Source organism: Phoca vitulina, unplaced genomic scaffold (assembly GCF_004348235.1).
Source record: "Phoca vitulina isolate PV1807 unplaced genomic scaffold, GSC_HSeal_1.0 scaffold37, whole genome shotgun sequence".
Classification (NCBI taxonomy): Eukaryota; Metazoa; Chordata; class Mammalia; order Carnivora; family Phocidae; genus Phoca; species Phoca vitulina.
Genome location: NW_022589740.1, coordinates 17,410,689 through 17,432,208, shown reverse-complemented (window position 1 = coordinate 17,432,208; position 21,520 = coordinate 17,410,689). Strand labels below are relative to the sequence as shown.

The 21,520-nt window shown below is 40.2% G+C and overlaps 1 long non-coding RNA gene across 2 annotated transcripts in view; it reads left to right on the top strand.

Annotated features, from left to right (window-relative positions):
* The window catches only part of LOC116646665, a 115,949-nt gene extending 95,437 nt beyond the window's left edge, over positions 1-20,512 (top strand). For both annotated transcript variants that reach the window (XR_004302163.1, XR_004302162.1), the window contains 3 exons: positions 2,425-2,593; positions 7,818-7,903; positions 20,359-20,512. This is a non-coding gene — a long non-coding RNA (uncharacterized LOC116646665). The remainder of the gene's footprint in view (positions 1-2,424; positions 2,594-7,817; positions 7,904-20,358) is intronic.
* Positions 20,513-21,520: the final 1,008 nt, after the last annotated feature.

The following is a 21,520-nucleotide window of genomic DNA, read 5'->3' as shown; positions in this document are numbered from 1 at the left end:
TTTTATCATTCTTTTTGTGTGTGTGAACTATTTCTTTTAACCGGTTTTACATTTTATCCTTTCAATAATTTTAGGAGATTTTAATAGATTTTGTATATTATATTTTGTTTTATATATTTTGCAAAGACTTTCAGTGGGACCTTTTATTTTGGGGTCTTTTGTCATACAGATTAGTAAGACCTTTTTATTAATGGCTCCTGGAATTTATGTCTTTCTTAGGAAGGCCTTCATTACCATCTCCCCTCACATTATAAAAACTGATGTGCTAAAATTTACTGTAGTTCCTTCCTGATTTGGGTTTTTTTTTTTTTTAATTAGTGTTTAGAATTTAACCCATTTGGATTTTGTGTGTATGATGTGATAATGGCATCCAAATTAAATCTTTTTCTGGTTTTCCAACCCTCTCAATATCATTTTTGAATAGTCTGTCCTTTTTGTTCGGATTTGAAATACATGATCCTTTATTTTTGAATTTCCTTTTTCAGTTCAGTTTGTTCATGTCTTTATTGTGAACCAATACAACATTATTTAACATAAACATGAAAAGTCAGGTCCTTCCTCTTTGTTCTTTTTTTTCCCCCAAATTTTATTGCTTGTTCTTGTGCATTTTCTCTTCCACATGAACTCTAAAATCAGCTTATCAAGTTCAGTAAATCTCCTGTTGTGATTTTTATTAGGATTGCATTGAATTTATGGATTAATTTGGAAAGGTGACATCTTTATAATATCGACTCTTTCATTCAGAAACATGTATAGCTTTCCATCCATCAGGTCTTCTTTTATATCTTCCATAAAATTTTATAGTTTTCTTCACGTGGACCTTGCATTGTTCTTGTTGGTTTATTCCTAGGGGATTGTTTTTAAAGCTTATGTTGCCACTGGGAATGGGCTCTTTAGATTTTGGTTTTCTGCAGAGAAAAGGATATGAAAATGAAAAGAAAGCAGGCACTGAAAGAACAGGAGAGGGAAGAAAAAAATTAGGAAGGGAAGATGAGATGATGAACAAGGAAGACAGAGAGGAGAAATTTAGTGGGTTTTTTTTTTTTAGTACCTATCCTGTGACGTGTCCTATGATGGAGGCGTTCGTGAGCACCATCTCACACACTCTTCCCGCCAGGTGTCTCATCTGAGAAAACTGAAGCTTAAAAAGGTCAGCAAGGAAGCCTGGAACAGGAAATGGGAAGGGAACAGTTTTGGAGTGAGATCTGGGAACCGCTCCCAGATTCTAATCTCACCAGCTGTGTGATTTTGCTCCAGTTACCTAATTACATTTCTCATTTGGAAAACTTGAGTAATATCTGCTCAGGTGATAGTGAGGATTAATTGGAATCATGGATCTGAAGTGTGTCTGCTCGTTAGATGCTGCCCTCGGTGAATGCCAGTTCCCATCCATGAACCCATCCCTTCCTGCCCCCTGCCTTTCTGCCATGACAGGGAGTCCCAGAGTCTGCTCGAGATAGCAAGGAGCATTCAGGTTAATATGCAATGTAATTTTTATTCCCTGAGTCCGTAACATCCAGGAACGCATACCTAACATTCTTAAGAAACATTGTAGGAGAAACAGTCGTTAGATACTGTGATCTGAGCCTGAAAAAAATCACATAAACCTAAAAAAAAAAAAAAAAAAAAAAAAAAAAAACCCATCCATCTTTACAAAAGGAGGCACTGTTGAAATGTGAATCCATATTCAAGCCCAAATCCCCAGTGAGAAACACCCTCTATTTCTACCCGAACAATAGTTCCTTGTCCCGAGACAATGCTGTCTACATAGCCCTGGAAGGCATCAAATCCCCATGGTGATGGCAACAGTTTCTCCTAGGGACACTGGAAACAGTGTCTGGAGGAACCACAGCACCTGACCCAGGGCTTTGGCCATTGAAACGAGACTCGTTCCCAGCCTGAATAGTAGGAAAAACAGAACTGGCCCCTATGTCCTGGCTATGTCTTGTATTTGCTGTAGGGCTCTGATCTCTGGAGAAGTTATCCTTATGAGATGTGAGTCTGAAGTCAAGAGAGGTAAATAAGGCATGCTGAAATGTTCTCTTCTAGGCACCATGCACATTTGTTCCCAACACATTACTCTTACTCATCACAAAAATGTATGACCTGGCCTGGATGGAAATCCTCTGCTCTGAGCCTTATTTCCCTCATCTGAAAAATGGGGTTAATAACAAGGATCTCAAAGGATTGCTGTGATGATTAAATCATACAAATGTAAAATTATGCCCAGTGAAAATCCAAAGTATTCTTTCATCATATAGGAAACTGTATTCATAGCCGGTGAATGTTTTCAGTGGTGCTGTGTTTCACTGTTCAAGGGGAAATGTGATTTCTGCAATAAAGCCAAATGTCATATGATTCTGGGACTAGTAAATAATGTGTGCAATTAAGCTGAGCAACTGTATTTTTTTACTTTTTTTGAAGGAGTGATCTCTGTTAAATACTGAGACTGGTTTCCATATGTGACCTGTAAATTGACCTCGACCCATCAGATCTATATCCAAATTATATCCAGAAGCCAGTCACTTCTGACCACCTCCTATGCTACTGCCTGTTCAAATCGAAGCCATTGTCATCTTTCTCCAGGATTATTGTAAGTAGTGTCCTCCTAAATGGTTTCCCTACTTCCTATTTACCTAAAAATATTTTGAGCAATGACAGTATCATTGGAATAAATGTATCATCTCTCTAGAGGGATGTTTTGGCCATAACTTAGATATTCACTTAGTTAACAAATATTTATGGAGCTTCTACCATATGCCAGCCTTTTTCCAGGCTCTGATGATACAGCAATGAACACAACATACACAGATCCCTGCCTCATACAGCATATATTCATTGGGTGCAATGACTATTTAACAAATAAACAAGTATAACATACCCTATGCCAGAAGGTGATGGGCGCTATGGAGAAAAATAGTGTGGAACAAGGGAGGGGAAAGGAGCACAGGAGTGGGAGTGGAAAGTGGGGTTTTTAAGTTTAAATATGGTGGCTGGAAAAAGTCCTTCTGATGAGCTAACATTTGAGCAGAGACTGGAAGGAGAGGTGGGAGAGGGCCACATGGTTATGGAAAGGATAATGGAGAGAAGGGAGTGGAGAGGGTGTTCCAGGCAGAGGAAACAGCAGGTACAAAGGCAAAGCAAAGAGGCCAGACCGGCTTGGCACAGTGAATAGAAGGAGAATAGAGAGGTGGTTACACATATGGTGGGAATGGGAAAGGGATCACAATGATCACTTCAGGCCTTCATGAGGACTCAGGTTCCTACTCAAATGAGTTGGAAATCCACTGGAGAATTGTGAGGGGAGAGGTGACCATAATCTGATTTACATTTTTAAAGGATCATTCTGGCTAACCACTTCTGTAGAGCAATGGTTCTCAAACTTGAATATGCATCAGTCACCTCCAAGGGCTTGTTACAACACAGTTGCCGCATCCATCCCGAGTTTCTGATTGAGTAAGTCTGGTGTGATGCAGGAGAATTTGCATTTCTAGCAAGTTCCTAGGTGATGCCAATGCTGCTGGTCTGGGACCACACTGTGGGGACCACTGGTGAACAGAATAGTTTGTAGGAGACGGAATAGTTGAGGCAGGAGAGCCAGCTAGGGGGCTATTTGCAGTAATCCAGAAAAAAAGATGAGGATGCCTTCAGTTCAACTAGGTGGTAGCAGAAGAGTGGTAAGAAGAGATTAGATTCTGGGTAGAATTTGGATCTAGATCCAGTGGAATTTGCTGAAGCATTGAGTGTGGAGCATTATGAAAGAAAGAAATGAGTCCAGAGTTCGTGGCTTCGTGAAGCCTGGCTGAGATCATCACTGGAGAGAATTAAGGTAGAGAAGAGGTTCAATGCCTGATGCTGTGGCAGTCAGTCCTGGGGTCAGAAGTCAGGGTGAGGAGAGGGACCAGAAATGAGACTGAGATCAGGGAGGTGAAAGGAAAACCAGGAGAGTGTGGGGGCCTGGATGTCAAGGGAAGCAAGTATTTTAATGCATTCAGGTGCATTTGCTATGAAGCCACCTTGTCATAATAGTTACCGCCAGGCATCCTCTGTGAAGGAGATACTGCCTACCACGAATATGCCAAATTGTGAAGTGGTTCCTTATGGATAAATTATCCCCACAGGAAAAGATAGTTACCTTGATTGAAATTTCATACACATACACACACACACACACACACACACACACATTCACTTTTGAGCTGATTTTACTGTTGCAACCAAAAAAACACACCATTGACACAATTTAATCATTAACATAGATTTGAATCTTTTCTTTCATCTTAGAGCATTCTGTCTAGCTTACATTTGTCTTTGAAGCAAATTGTCCAATTTTGAGGGTTGGAGTTATATGTGTGATCAGACTGCTGGGAATTTGTGTGAGTAAATTGAATAAATGTTTCAGAAAGTAGAGAGTTTTTTTTCTTGCCCCCCCCCTCTTTATTTTCTGATATTGAGTCTTGGAGGAAACCTTTGGTTTTTCAACACAATTCCAGCTACCTCAGCTCCCTGAAGTACTTACTACAGGAAGCTGTTGCTTGCTTCTCTTGTGAGAATTACAGAGAAATTCTGGTAATTCAGGATGCACTGAGAAGAGCCATTTGTTGCATCCCTTATCAAGGTACAGCTGATGGCAAGCAAGCCTTACTCAGTAAAGAAGTTAATGATAATTCATTTCACAGACTTTTTACATTGTCTCTTTTGTGAGTTGCAACTCATCTTTAAACCTGTATAGTGTTAAAAAAGTGTACCCCACAGACTGTGTATTGCTTCTCATTATAAGAAAAAATACTACTTGTAACTCAGCATTACACTCCCCAAATAAATTGGGCAAAGAAGACAATGCCCAGCACTGTGGTTGTTACAAGCGGTGAAGGGATGAATGATTCGCACAGCACATTGCTGCATGTTACCTCTTTAAGGGGGACCGGTCGTGCTGGTACTCAGCACTCCTCCCCACAGAAGATGCCCAAACAGACTTCATGGAGGTATAGTCTGCTTCTCTATAAGGAGAAAACAATTGTTTATTATTCAGGCTTACTTACCAAATGGAATATTGAAATACTTAGGACTAGGTATGTAACCTAGTATGTAACTTTTCATGTCTTGTTCATTCAACAGATATTTCTATTAAATTTCAGGCACTGACCTATGTGTCTGAGATATATATATAAACAAAACAGACAAAAAGCCCTGCTTTCTTGGAACTTACATTCTTGTGGGGGGAGAAAACAATAACTAAAAGCATAATAAATAGTTAAGTTATAGAATATGTTGCAAAGCCATAATGCTGTGGGAAAAACAGAGCATGAGAAGAGGTTTGGCCATGCAGGAAGAAAAACAGTTTGCAGTTTTCAATAGAGGAGTCAGGGTAGGTCTCATGGAGAGGGTGACATTTGAGTGAAGATTTGCAGGAGGTAAAGTAGTTAACCAAGTGGATTTCTGAGGGAAGAATGCTTCAGGCAGATAAAAGGGCCAGGGCAGAGTCAGGCCAGGAATGTATAAGGAATAGGATGGGGACCAGTGTGTCTGGAGCAGAGTAACAGGAGATGAGATCAGAGAGGAGATGGGGCCCCACTTGTAGAGGGCCCCGTTGGCCATTCTAAGGACTTTGGCATTTTCTTTGAGTGAAATGAGAAGCCCTGGGAGGATTTTAGGCAGAAGAATGATATGATCTGAATAACATATCAGGAAGATCATTCTGGTTTCTTTGTTGGAAAGTCTCTTAAAAGGCAAGTTTGGGAACAAGAAGACCAAATAGGAGGCTGTGAGATGAAACTAGAGTGTTGGCTGTAGGGATGGAGGGACGTGGTCAACAGCGATCCCCAGGTTTTGTATGAATAACTGGAAGGTTGGAGTTGTCATCAACTGAAATGGGAAAAACCTCTGATAGAGAGGTTTGTGGTAGAAGCCAAGAACTTCATTTTCAGACGTGTTAAATTTGAGATGTCTGTGAGGCATCCAAATGGAGATGTCAAGTAGGCAACTGCATGTATGAGCCTAAAGTTGAAAAGAGAGGTTGGTCACAAGATGTAACTGCAGGAGTCATTGTCATATCGATAAAGGAGTTCTTTAAGAAAGTTGGTACTTATACAACTCAACACCAAAATCCCAATAATCTGATTAAGAAAGGGACAGAGGACCTGAATAAACTTTTTCCCAAAGAAGACATACAGATGGCCAATAGACACATGAAAAGATGCTCAACATCATTAATCATCAGGGAAATGCAAATCAAAACCACAATGAGATATCACCTCACACCTGTCAGGATGACTAAAATAAAAAACACAAGAAATAACAAGTGTTGGCGAGGATGTGGAGAAAAAGGAACTCTCATGCACTGTCAGTGGGAATGCAAACTGGTACAGCCACTGTGGAAAACAGTATGGAGGCTCAAAAATTTAAAAATAAACTTACCATATGATCCAATAATTCCACTACTGGGTATTTACCCAAAGAAAACAAAAACACTAATTCAAAGAGATATATGCACCGCTGTATTTATTGCAGCATTATTTACAATAGCCAAGATATGGAAGCACCCCAAGTCTATCATCTATCCATTGAGAGATGAATGGATAAAGATGTGGTATATACATATATGCTGGAATATTATTCAGCCATAAAAAAGAATAAAATCTTGCCAAGTACAATAACATGGTTGGACCTAGAGGGTATAATGCTAAGTGAAATAAGTCAGTCAGAGAAAGATAAAAACCATATGATCTCACTCGTATGTATAATGTAAGAAACAGACAAATGAACAAAATAAAAAAGAGACAGACAAACAAAAAACCAGACTCTTAAGTACAGGGTACAAACTGGTGGTTGCCAGAGGGCAGGTGGGTAGGGGGATGGGTGAAATAGATAAAGGGGATTAAGAGTACACTTATCATGTGATGAGCACTGAGGAATGTTTAGAATTGTGGAATCATTGTATACCTGAAACTAATGTAACATTGTATGTTAATTATACTTCAATTCTGAAAAAAGTTGGTACAGGGAAAGAAAAAAACCAAGGACTGATCCCAGGGGTACTCCAAAATTAGTAGGTCTTGGAGAAGAGGGGGGACTAACACAAAGACTAAGAAGGAATAACCAGTGAGCCAGGAGGCAAATGAAAAAGAATATGGTGTTCTGGAAGCCAAGCGAAGAAAATACATGGAGGAAGAGGGAGTGATCAGCCATGCCACTGGATTTACAGGTGAATTTCCTTCCTCTGCAAAATGCAAGTAATAATAGTGCCTGCCTCATAGGCATAAATCAGATAATTTATGTGAATGGCCAATCACAATACTCTATGCCAATAAGGGCTCAAAAATACTACCTATTATTTCTATTCCTAACATCTCTGAAAAATCACTTCTCATTATAAAGCTGTTCACTGTACAAGATAACCCGTAGGGGGCGCTCAAAGCCTTCCTTCTTTCCTGGTAGTGCTCTTCCCCCAAGAGATCCCAAACTTAGATGCGGGACAAAATGGACCCAATGGCAACCGAATCCTCCACGGTAAAGGTGGAAAAATGCAATGCAGTGGATGTCAGACTTAAGTGAGGGTAAGAATTGCCCAAGGAGCTTGTTAAGATGGAAATCTACAGCAGGCCCAGCCACCAGAGATTCTGATTAAGTACACTGAGAAGAGACCTGAGAATCTGCATTTTCCGACTCCAGTTGATTCCAGTGTATGTCTTCCCACACTGCTGCAGTGTGGGAGAAAAAGAAAACCAACCAGTCTGTAGCAAATATTTGCTTCCTCTGTTTTTTTTAGGACCTTAGAATAATTTTTGCTTCTCTTTTGTCCCTCTTCTTCCATGTAGCCAATGAAGTGAGCCAACCTTGGGAGTTCTTCTAGACAGGGAGATCCTAACAGGACCAGGATGATTCTACAGAAAGCAGGCCTGGGGTGAGTGGTTTGGCCCAGCTTTTAGTCTGTCCACCTCAGAAGACACAGAGTGGGGCCTCGCAGTCCTCGTCTGGCCCCCGGGTCTTTTTGTTGTTGTTTTGATAACATTTACATTTATGTCCAACATTTACAACTCAGGCAATTTCACATACAACCCCAGGCTTCCTGCCTCTCTAGGACAATAAGAAGATTTGAAACCTGGTCCTGCATTCCCACATAGCAAAGTTGCTTTCCTCAGGTGGGCATGGGCTCTATAAATTGCCACTATCCCCTTCCTCTTTACCCCCCAAAAATCGAAGCCAAGGGTCCATTGCCATTTATCATCATAATTACACTTATATTTTCCTCAATGAACTATTTCTTTGGAAAATAAAGTTATAACAAGAGGGTTTAGTGTTTTGAAAATAAATTTTCTTATACCAGCCCTTTCTCTCATATTATCTGTCTGGCTTCTCTAGGTACTTAAGCTTGTTATCTCTGGCCTAGCTCTATCCAGAGGTGAAAAAGTTGTCCTTATATTAAAAAATAATCTGGAATACTATTCAGCAATAAAAAGGAGTGAACTACTAACATGCACAATAAAATGAATGAACTTCAGAAATTTTGGGGGCACCTGGGTGGTACAGTCGGTTAAGCAACTGACTCTTGGTTTCAGCTCAGGTTGTGATCTCAGGGTTGTGAGATCAAGCCCCACATCAGGCTCTGTGCTCAGTGTGGAGTCAGCTTGGAGTTTCTCTCTCCCTCTCCCTCTGCCCCTCCTCCTGCACTCTCTAGCTCTCTTTCTTTCTCAAACAAATAAATCTGTTTAAAAATTGAGCAAGAGAACTCAGACACAAAAGTATAATAATGTATATTTCCACTTACATGAAATTCTAGAAAAGGCAAGACTAATCTATAGTAACAAAGAAGAACAGTGGTTTCCTGGGGTGGAGATTGGTTGCAAATGGCATGTTTTGGGATGATGGAAATGCTCTATATCTCAAATATAGTGGTGCTTATATATGGAACTATACATTTGTTAAAACTCATCCAATTGTACATTTTAAATGAATGCATTTTATTGTATGCAAATTTTACCTAATAGAGTTAATTTTTTAAAGTTACCTAAACTTTAGGTTTAGGGGAGGGGAAGCCTGGGTGGCTCAGTCGGTTAAGCATCTGCCTTTGGCTCAGGTCATGGTCCCAGGGTCCTGGGATCGAGTCCCGAATCAGGCTCCTTGCTTAGCGGGGAGCCTGCTCCTCCCTCTGCTTGTGCTAGTTCGCTCTCTCTCTCTCTCTCTGACACATCAATCAATCTTAAAAATAAATAAATAAATAAAGTTACCTAATAGAGTTGCACCAGGAAAGAGATGGAATAAAGTAGGCCCTTGCCCGGAGTTCCTTTTTGCCTATCACTGGGGATCACAGTCAATAGCAGGACAGAATTCAGGGTTTTAAGATTCATAAGCATGGTGGCCAATTTTTAAATCTCCTAGACACAGAAATAATACTTGGCATCGGCCAGCAGAGCTAGATGAGTTGACAGAAGGGATTGCGGATGTGGGTAAAAGTTCTCAGGGGACTTTCCATGGAGTTGCATTCGGAGAGAAGCTCAGGGCTTCCCCAGGGAGAGGACCTAGGAAGCTAGACAAAGCATTGGCAGGAATGCAGTGTCTTGTCCTCCTCTTCCTCCTCTTCCCCTTTCCCCTCTTCCTACCCCTTCTTCTTCTTCACCAGACTCACTCAGTAATCTCAACCTACAAAAGTACTTTTCATAGCTGGTTGGTGACATTCCATGTGGCGGGAGTGGAATCTGGGATTGGCAACTCTTGTCATTCTCCTCTAGGGACAAAGCAGGCTCACCTCAAAATACACAGGGCGTTGGCGTGGAGGCTGTTGGTTTGATTGTACCCACACTGGTGGCAAACATCCCTTCTTTCTCCTCCCGTGTTTCTTAGGATTGTGGATAAAACGTTTAGGATATGCAAGATGGTGAATCTTTATGGCTGGATTGGCCTACTTATAAGAACCCAACAGAACCTTCAGTAAATTAGGAGCTGAAGTACAGTTAATTGGGGGTGGAAACAGACGCTGTGGGTACCCCACCCATCTTCTGTAGCCCTTACCACTTCCTTGTAGGCTGCCTGATTTCACCTGCAGCACCTACATTTCTTTGCCTAAGGTTTTCCTAAGTGGCTGTACCAGTGTGCATTTCCAGGAGCAGGATCTGCGATTCCAGTTGCCCCCCATCCCTGCCAGCACTTGGAGTTGTTGCCTTCTTCTTCTTCTTCTTTTTAAACTATTTTGTTAGGTGTAGTGTTGTCTGATCATGGTTTTAATTTGCATTTCCCTAATGACTCATGATGTTGGGCATCTTTCATGTGGCTTCCTGGCTCTGCATGTATCTCCTTTAGTGAAGTCTTTGTTCAAATCTTTGCTCATTAAAAAAAAAATTCAGTTATTCGTTTTCTTATTGTTGAATTTTGATAATTCTTAGTATATTCTGGATACAAATTTTTTCTCAGATAAGTGATTTGCAAATATTTTCTCCCAGTCTATAGCTTGTTCTTTCATGCTTTTAGCAGGGTCTTTCCCAGAGCAAAACTTATGCATTTTTATGAAGTCCAGCCCATCAATTTTATTTCTTTTATGGCTTGTACTTTAGGTGTCCCATCTAAGACCTATTTTCTTAATCCAAGGTCACAAACTTGAATCAATGCCTAAATGTTTATGATTCATTTTGAGTTAATTTTTATATAAGATATCAGAAATAAATCAAGATGCATTCATTTGCATTTAGATGCTTCTTCCTATTATTTTTTTAATAAGAAATTTCAGATAAAGTCCTTTTCAATCATTACATCACTTGTTTTTCCTTTCTTTGCTTCCCAGGCATAGACAACATTAAGGTTCTTGTGGGGATCCTTCTGATCCAGCTTTTACACATTTGGGTATATATCTATAAACTAAATATGATATTGTATTTATTTTTTTTACTTTTTAAAAAGATAGAGAGAGAGAGCATGAACAGGGGGGAGGGGCAGAGGGAGAGGGAGAGAGTCCCCAAGCAGAGCCCAAGGCAGGGCTTGATCCCAGGTCCCCAAGATCATGACCTGAGCCAAAATCAAGAGTCAGCCGCTTAACCAACTGAGCCACCCAGGTGTCCCGGTACTGTATGTATTTTAACATGTTTTTGAGATCTAGCTATCTTGATACATGTAGATATAGTTTATTCTTTTTTTTTTTTTAAAGATTTTATTTATTTATTTATTTGACAGAGAGAGACACAGCGAGAGAGGGAACACAAGCAGGGGGAGTGGGAGAGGGAGAAGCAGGCCTCCCGCTGAGCAGGGAGCCCGATGCGGGGCTCGATCCCAGGACCCTGGGATCATGACCTGAGCCGAAGGCAGACGCTTAATGACTGAGCCACCCAGGTGCCCCGATATAGTTTATTCTTTTTAACTGCCTTGTAATATTGCCCCACACGAGGATGCCACCTTTTCCATATCCATCTCTATTAATGGACATTGCAGTGGAATCCAGCTTTTCACTAGTACAAACACTGCTACAGTAACCATCCTTGTACACATCCTTTGTGCCCACGTAAGAGTTTCTCTAGGGTATATAACAGAAATTCAATTTCTAGGTGTTAGAATGTGCTTTGTTACTAAAATGGCTGAATTCGCTGAACTGATCAACAATTACACAGCACAGTATGATTTACAATCTCACAGCCTCACCATATCACAAGTCTCTGAAACTGTTGCCAGTCAGACAGACATGAAATTGTTTCTTTAAAAAAATTTGCATTCACCTAATGATTACTTGTGAAGTCAGGCATTCTTTCATTTATTTTTGTGTTTTACTTTTTTTTACTGAAGCATGAATGATAGGCTAGTTTCAGGTGTATAGCATAGTGAATCAATAACTCTGTAGGTGTGCTCAGCACAAGCGTAGTTACCATCTGTCAGCTTCCCTTACGAGGTTTATTGATCATTTCTGAATTGGCCTTTTCTCTATGTCTCCTCTTCACATGAGTTTTAAGTTTTGATAAAGATATGTATCAATATTTTCTGTATAGAGTATTGTGTATCTTGTTTAAGAAATTGTTTTCTACTCTGAGCTCATAAAGATATTTTTCTATACTTTCTCAGTTTGGGGCCATATCTAGTTTCTACTCTGAGCTCATAAAGGTATTTTTCTATACTTTCTCAGTTTGGGGCCATATCTAAGTGTTTTCCCCCACAAATTAAGTCTATTCAGATAAAACTTCCATACAATGAAATGTACAGCTCATAAGCATATGGTTTGATCGGTTTTGACAAATACACTCATGTGATCCATACCTCAATCAAAATATAGAACATGTTCATGACTATAAACTTCCCTTGTATCTCCTCCCAGGCACCTCATATCCTTTCTCTGATGCCACCACTGTTCTGATCTTTTTTTTCTACCACAGATTAGATTTGCCTGTTCTAGAAGTTCATATGAGTGAAATCATCCAATGTATACTCTTTTGTGTCTGGCCTAGCTTTTTTCATTCAGCACGATCATTTTGAGATTTATTCACATTGCATGGATCAGGAGTCCCTCCACTGTTACCACTGAGTATTTCCATTGCCTGGGCGTACCACCGTTTGTCCTGCAGGTGGACATTTGGGCTGATTCCCTTTTGGGGCTATGATGAATGAATTTGATGTGAACATTCCCACACAAGGCTTTTTGTGGACTTAAGTCTCTCTCTTCCCTCAAACAGGTATGTAGGAGTGACATTGCTAGGTAGCCACTTGAGTTTTAAGTTGACAGGTGATGGTCACTGGGCAGTTGGCATAGAGGGATTGATTGCAGTTGGTGAATAGAAACCCTGAAACTTTTCTTTTTTTGTTCTCTGATTTTCTCTGCCTGTTCCTCACCAGCCTCACTCCCCTCCAATCCCATCAAGGTCAACATCTTTAAAAGCAATGTGATTCTAGGTTATGAGACATTTATTGGCATCTGAGAACACTACTTCAGCTTGGAAAACACTATTTTATAAGGGCAATAGTTCTTAAAATTTTGCAGAGAGAGCAGAACCTATTTTTCAAATGAAATATTCTGAGAAGCCCCAGTATATAAAAAAATACTTTTTAAAAAATATTTTATTTATTTATTTGAGAGAGAGCAAGAGTGAGAGAAATCACAGAGGGAGAGGGAGAAGCAGACTCCCTGCTGAGCAGAGAGCCCGATGCCAGGCTCGATCCCAGGACCCTGAGATCATGATGCCACCCAGGTGCCCCCAAAATACTTTTAAAAAATGAAGCTGCTTCAGTTTTGTGGGTACACCTCTCTGCTTGTGCCTACTGTCCCCATCCTTGCTAACTAAGCAACTCCTTCATTTCTGTAGCATGTTTTGAAAAAAATTTGGTCTCAGGAAACTGATACTTAGACAGTGGCCAATCTTGTTGTTTTGTTTCAATTGTATGGATATGGTGTGGGTCTGTGGCTGTGATTTTTTTAAAAAGATTTATTTATTTATTTTAGAGCGAGAGAGTGTATGTGTGAGTGGGGGGAGGGGTACAGGGAAAGAATCTCAAGCAGACTCCACTGAACTCAGAGCCCAATGTGGGGTTCAATCTCATGACCCTGAGATCATGACCTGAGCTGAAATCAAGAGTCAGATACTTAACCGACTGAGCCACCCAGGCAACCTGTGGCTGTGATATTTTATGTGTTCAGTTAATAAGTTCATAGTACACCTGAGAGACTTTTTTTTTTTTTTTTACCTGAGAGACTTTAAATTAGAATTCTCTAACTTAGGAGATTCTGAAAAGCTGATGAAAGAATACTTCGCTATAGCTGTTTAAAGAAGAGAATTGAGCACCTGAATTGGATCCCTCTGGCTTTTTTAGTGATATAAAGGGATTGGATTGATAATGAGGAGTGTGTGTGTTTGTGAGAGAGAGAGAGAGAGAGAGACTGAGCTACCTTAATACTGTAATATCACATTTTAAAAATAAAATATGCTATTATCTAAATGTTGCTGTAAAATCTAACCATGTAAGGGTGTTTTTGCTTTTTTTTTTTTTTTTTGGTAGCAGTAGATTGGAAAGAGACTAGGGGAGCTTCCTTTGTCTAGTGTATAATGTGGCTTAAAGGGAGTTTGTGTCTCATTTTAGAAAATTCTGCAGCTCCGTGAAAGCATCATTCACATGTAGACAAATGGCCTCAGCTGTCCATGTCCTTGGTCCCAGGTAAATAAGAGGACTGATGGTGTGGATTAGAAAGCTGTTCTCTCCCATTCTGCTGGTATTCCATTGTGGTGGTGGGGAGGTAGCAATCATGTCAACTCTGGTTGGTCTATAGTGCAGCTGGGTTAATCCAGGAAAGATGGACATGGAGGGGAATATTGGCCTCATGTGCAAAACCCCGGGGAACACTCAAAACTCTGTGTCTTCCCTCACCACTTCCCTGTCCTCCCTAAAGGGGAGATGTCAAGTATAGGTTGTGGACAAAATGGACACCAAGGATAAATTTAAGCTACTGTACTAAGGAGCAGAGTTCTGACGGGAGGAGGAAAGGGACTATGAATAAAATAGAAGTGAGACAGAAACATGCTTGGACCTCTTTGGGAGTGTTTCATGTTCTTTCTCTCTTTCTCTGAACTCATAAACTGGTCCCTTACCTCCTTCTTCTGCTTGAAAGGAGCTGCCCCCACCCTTTGAAGGCAATGCAGACATCAGAGTTGGGCCTACAATCAACGAAGGACTTGGACGGCAGCAGAAAGTCCCGTGGCTCATGCAAAGCCCAGCCTGGCTTAAGAGTCCTTAAGGACAGAGACGCCTTGCACAGGGAGCTGTGGTCACAGCCACTGGTGTTCCACATACTGCCTCTGCTTCCACTTGGTTCCAGTTCAACTCAGCTTTTGACCCTTGAGTTGCCTCTCTTCTTTGTTTCTTGTTCTTACCCTTGGCACTTGCTCACTTACCTCAGTTTCCCTGACTTGCCCCTCTATATTCTTGAATGACCTGAGTTTGAACTCAGACTTCTTGTTCAATCCTTTCCTTGTAAATTCAGGAAGCTTCTTTAACCTATCCCAGAACCCCAAATGCTGGCATGAATGAACCTGGATGGATGCCTCCCTTCACCGGCTGACTCTTCTTGATGTGGATACCAACATCAAGGGACTGAAAATTCCAGTGAATATTTGAAATACATTTTGAAAAACAAGCACTGTTCTTGTCCTTAGAGGATTATAATAACACAGAGACAAAATACACTGAGTATGACATTAGCAAAATTATGTGAAGCATTATTATTCATGTTAAGTCTAATTCAGTTCACTAATCCTAGGGTTATCTAAATTTATTTATTGCCTTGGAATAAAATATCTAAATTACTTACATATTTGAATAAATTTGCATGGTGGTAGCATTTGTTAGAAAAAAATTGATCTGTAATTCAAACACATTGAAAAAGTTAGCTGTACAACAGAAAGGATTATTTGAGAATATTTTTCAAGAAGAGGTAATTCTCAGGTTTGGATTTAAATCAGGAAGAATGTGAGTCAGCATTCAATTATTAATTCAATGAGGAGATAGAAATAACATCATTTATGATTATTATTGTGGGATCAAGAAATTTATCAGACTCATCTAGCCCTTAGATAAATCCCACAGCCCTTAGAATAGAACTCAGTAATATTATATGACAGAGTTTGTCAAAGTGAGGCTTGAAAATAGATTCTCCTCCTTCTCCCAAAAACATCAGAGCTACTGATAGGGTCTGTAATGATTACTGAGGTGCAATAAGGTGAGAAAAAAATAAATTTGCCCATAATTTTTAAGATGCTGCCAACCAAGTTATAGACACACCTCCCCACATGCACCCAGAGTTAACTAAATTAATGTGTATTCTGAATTTTTGATAAAACATCTTCTAATGTTTTTGTGTGAGGGCCCAGCCGAACAATGAAAACTAACTCAAGATATAATATTTATGATGCAAGATATTTGCTCCCAGCGCTCTACCAGAAGATTGGAGAGTTGAATCATAGCCTCACGTTCAGCTCCTTGTTTTTCAGGTCAGAAGAACTCCAGTAACTCATCAGCCAGGTTCCAAATGGCTCATACCAGATAATCTCTGAAAATCTTTTCACCATTCAGTTCTTGCTCAAAAAGACTTCTAAATAATGGTTCAAGTTCAACTTGAGGAGGGACAAAATGACCATCTGGACTGGTTTTCAGTTCAGATCCCCATTTGATTTCATTCTCTCCTTTAGAATTCTGCAGGGCCTTTGTTAGCTCACCAAATAAACTTTAAGCTGTAGAGCAAACACTGGGTTTCAAGTGTCATAAAAGATAAATCAAGTGCTTGAAACCAGAGCAATCAATAATTTTTTTTTTTTTCAAACTCACAATAGGAAAAAAAAAAAAAGAGCGTGCTTGTTTCTCTTTCCCATGCATTTTTTTTTTCACCAATCAGCTTTTTGGTCTGTTTCACTATTCATAGAAATTTGCTTATCAACTTTGATTCTAGTTAGAACAATCCGTCTAATCTTTGTAGATCTGCAGTGTCAACCGCCCCTATTTTTCTGACAGCTCAAACAGAACATAAAAGGTACTAGCATGTGTTATCTAATTTCCTGATCTTTCTCGTTCTGACATCCTGTAATAATTGCAAAATCATAGTTAAATACCAGTCTGGTGATACTATTTATTGCTTTTCAGTTTATTGACTTGATAGTACAAAAAGCATCCCCTCCCCACCCCCCAAATGCATTTATGTACAAAGTAGTCACAAGATGGTAGAATTTTAGAGTAAGGCAAGGGCTTTCAAAGAGCATTGAGTCCAGTATCTTCATTTCACGAATGTGGAAAATGAAGAACAGAGAGTGCAGATGCCTTGTGCAACGTCCTCCAGCGTTCTTCAAAATACCCTTTATTGGAATTACAAGAGTTATTAGTATCTTCTAATAAGTCTCAGCGTTCCTTCCCCCTGCCCCCCACCTCAAACATTTAATCCATCATCAGGCCTTATCCATTTTACCTATTGAGACCTCCCAAATTTATCTCTTCTCTCCATTTCCAACAGTACTACCAGATTTTAGGTCCTCATTGCTTTGGGGATACAGTCCAAACTGCTTAGCTTGGTAAGAGCCCTTTGACAGGCTTACCCTTCAATCTTTTTGCCTTTCTGTCTCCACTGGCTTCTTTCATTCTCTGACCCAACAACTGATAAACTACTATTCTTTCTCATTTCTAGTTCCTTGCACTTATTTCCTTAACATACATTGCTTCTTCCTCCCCCCCACTCATGTCCATTTACCTGATTAGGGTCTATTCATCCATTAGATCTTTGTTACGTTATCCCTGCCCCTCAGCCCATTTTGAGTCAAGGCCCTTTTATGTATTCTTACCGTACCCGTATTTCTCAGAGTAGTCTTTTGCCTTCTTAGTATTCAGAACGCTGTATTATAATGGTCAGGTAGCTTATTAGGGTCCATGTTTAGACTGTAAGTTCCTTGAGGACAAAGATTGGTATATTGTGAGTTGTTACGTCTTCAGGACCTAACCTAGTACCCATCAAAAAAAAAAAAAAAAAAAAAAAACAAGAGTAGGTACTCAGTAAAGAATAAAGCAGCAGCAATAATAACAGCTATTTTTTATTGTTATTGCTTTTTTGTGTTAGACACTGCACTAAATTTGTTCCTTGCATGATCAGTACTTCTTCTGTGATGGTTAATTTTATATGTCAGTTTGGCTAAGCCTCAGAGCATCCAGATATTTGGTTAAACATGTCTGATGTTGCTGTGAAAGTATTTTTTAGATAAGATTAACACTTAAATCTTTAGACTTTGAGTTAAGCAGATTACTCTCCATAGTGTTGGTGAGGCTCATCCAATCAGTTGAAGGCCTTAAGAAAAAGATTGACACATTCCTCAGAAAGACAGAATTCTGTCAGCAGACTGCTGTTGGACTCAAGCTGCAGCATCAGCTTCCCCCTAGGTCTTGTGGGCTGGCCTTCCTGGCAGATTTTGGACTTGCCAGCCTCTATCTACAATCATGTAAGCCAATTCCTTAAGATCTCTCTTCCACACACACACACACACACACACACTCACACACTCACACATCCTACTGGTTGGTCCTGTTTCTCTGGAGAATACTAATATACCTTCCAATAGCCTTATGATTAAGGTAATATTATTTTCATTTAGAAATGAGGAAACAGGACCACAAAGAAGTCAATCAGTTAACTGTCCAAGGTCATTTATCTAGTAAGTAGAGAAACCAAGTCCTGAGTCAAAGTCTACTTGACCATGAAACAGCAAAAAGTTGACCATAAAATTGATGATCTTAAGTACACTAGTTGAGGAATAAATGAATAATTAAATGAATGAATCAACAGATAACTGAAACTGGCTCATTCTTTATGTAGACATCACGAGTAGTTAAATGTAATATTTCTATCTAAAATAGACCTTCAGCATCATCTAATCACCTGATCTCTTATTTCACTGATAAGAAAACTGTGGATAAAATTCACTGTTGTTATCCTGTTGGTGAATGAGTTGGGAATTATGAAATCCAGGTCTCTGGAGGGTTAATACTGGAATCTTTCCACTATGCCAACATAGTCTCTTCCACAGCATTTGGTCATTAACTACAACTTTCTATGGAAAATAGATGATGTAAACAATGCCCCTGGGGCAGAATCCTGGGGCCACCATGCTGCCCAGCTCCTGGGAGCACCTTTCTTTCTTCTGTCCCCAAAAGCTATATGAGCCAGAGCACTAATACATGTGAATTTCAAGTCTGGTTGATGCATCTCTCAAACTGTAGTATAGTTTAATCATCTGGGGCAAGACAATGGGATAAATAAAAGGAAGCAGTTTGATGATATGAAGTTGAACGTTTCATTGAACTCTTCAGCCAGAGCTGGGAGCTTCCCTCTTCCATCTTCCCATAGCCCTGAGAACAGAACTGTGTAATTTCAGCCATCACAAAGGCTTTTAATCCTTTCTTAACCATTAGGTTAATGATATTTAATGGTGTCTGTGACATTTTAATATCTCTTCAGTAAATATTTGTTAAATAAATGATGTGTGCCTATTCAGGAATGATGACTGAGCTTATAAGATTGATAGAGATTTCAAGATGGAAGATCAGCTCACCTCAACTTCCTGGATTTGTCTTTTCCTTCACAGCTAACCAACATGAGTGCCTTGAAACTGCCTTAATATATATTTTTAGAGGGGGGTGAGGGGCAGAGGGAGAAGGAAAAAGAGAATCTTTTTTTTTTAAGATTTTATTTATTTATTTATTTGAGGGGGAGGAGAGAGAGGGAGAGAGCAGGGGGAGGGATGGAGGTAGAGGGAAAGGCAGAAAATCTCAAGCAGATTCCACACCCAGTGCAGAGCCCAGTGGGGACTCAATCTCACAACCCTGAGATCATGACCTGAACAAATCAAGAGTCGGATGCTTAACCTACTGAGCCACCCAGGTGCCCCCCAACTGCCTGAATATTAATGAGAACTCATGAAGATATGCCAGGACAGTCATACTCCCCACCTTCAGGGAGAATACTGTGTGATACTCTCTTCCCTGCTCATTCATTTCAGTGTTAGCTTTTATGATGGAATGAGACTTCTGGGCTTTATGTTTAAGAAATCATGTAACTATAGCAGGAACAATAAGATGCAATTAAGAAAAGAGGAAAACTGATAGCAGCTTATTCTCTCTGGTGCTCAAAACAGAAACCACCTCAGAGAAAAATGTATCTTCCCTTTAGTGTCTCCTGGGGATGGAAGAGAGGGGCCAGGCTGGCAGGGATGGAAGATACCGAATAAAAAGGGGGCCCAGTTCCTCTGCATGATAAGTAAGGTAACAGTGATTTTTTTAGCCTGGCTTCTCTGGTACTTTGAGGGAAATAATTGGGACAAAGGTCTATATAGGAATGACAGGTTCTGCCGCCCGCCAACACAGTGGTTGACATACTGTGAAGAGTATCTGCCTGAAATAGATTCTGTAGAGCAGAGAAGGGAAAAGATTTTAAGACAAGTGATGTCTGCTCTCAATTTTTGTTTGTTTCTTTTCCTGAGGTATAACTCACCACCTTTATCCCTAACCTTTAGTAAAATCTGAAGCACACGAGAGTGTTATGATAAGGGTGCCTCAGGGCATGAAGGAGAGAGAGTGAAAAGTCCTGGGAAACTTAGAGCTGTTCAGAAGTCAGCAGAAGACATGGAGGGGAGGCCAGAGCAGCAGTTCAGAAGGAAACGTGACCACGTGGCCCTGGGAAACACTCCCCAGAATCAGAAAAGGGAGGAGATACTGCCATCACTCAGGGGAAGGCTTCAGGAGTAACCAAGAGTTACCTGGGATGCCGGGAGAAACGGAGGACATTCTGTTTGGATAAGAACACAAACATCAGTGAAGATGACGATCACACTTCGAGGCAGAACTCTTAGTAATTCTATACCTGTCTCATTCCAGAGCAGTGCTAAATCAATAAATAAACCAACAAGCGAATGAATGAATGCCTCTGGCTGAGAGAAGAAGGGAGAGAAGACAAGGATTCCAGCTGGGTGAGCCAGAGATTCTTTTCTACCCATGACCCTCACTCTACTTCGTAACCAGAAAACTCTTCTAATCTTTTTGAGAGGTAGGGGGGAGGGGCAGAGGGAGAAGGAGAAAGAGAATCCCAAGCAGGCTCCATGCCCAGTGCAGAGCCCGACGTGGGGCTCGATCTCATGACCCTGAGATCATGACCTGAGCTGAAATCAAGAGTCAGATGCTTAACTGCCTGAGCCACCCAGGCGCCCCTTTCTCTTCTTTAATAAAGGAATAATCCTAACTACACTGTAAGATGGTTGAAAGAAGTAGAGCTAAAATACCTTTCACAGTGTTTAGCACAAATTAGGCACTCAGTGAATGCTACCTATTGTATTAAATATTACCCTTTCTAAAATAATAATAGCAACTTGACCTCCTGAGCACAAAGAAGATTGAGGGAGTAAGAAAAAATTTTTCTTTGCTTCTTTCTGGGGCCTCTTTTTGCCCTTTTGGACAATTAACTAAAATAAGAAAAAATAAGGAAACTGCTTTTGAGTATCAGGTGAGGGTGTGTTTCGATTTCAGTTTGAGTCACTGGTAAATGCACCTGTCCTGAGTTAGGGCCATTAGCCTCATCTTCTCTAGGCCAGATCGTCTTGGTTCACATCTGCATTAGGCTTCTGCGTTTCTGCTCTACTTCTCTACTTCTTGGGGTTGTGATGCTGGCCAACCTTTCCAATTTAGCTGGAACAGCCGTTAAAACTCGTCCATTAAAACGCACTTCCCCACAGAGCTAAAGGGTAATTTTCTGCATAAACCTCTTAGGGTTGTTATAACAATCTAATTGAAGAAAGTGTGAAGAAGCTTTTTGCAGGCTGCTTTGCTGGAAGGGGAGAGAAATAGATTGGAACATGGCATTTAGGATCAAAATTCCTCTTTACACAGAGCCTTCTGACTGCTTCCTTTGCCCTCTATGCTTTGGTTTTCTTGTTTATAAGACAATAATTGTAACTACCATTTATTAGATGGCTTCCATCCCATTGATTAAATTTTGACCATGGCACATGATCTATATATATCATTAGACTCCCACAATCATTCT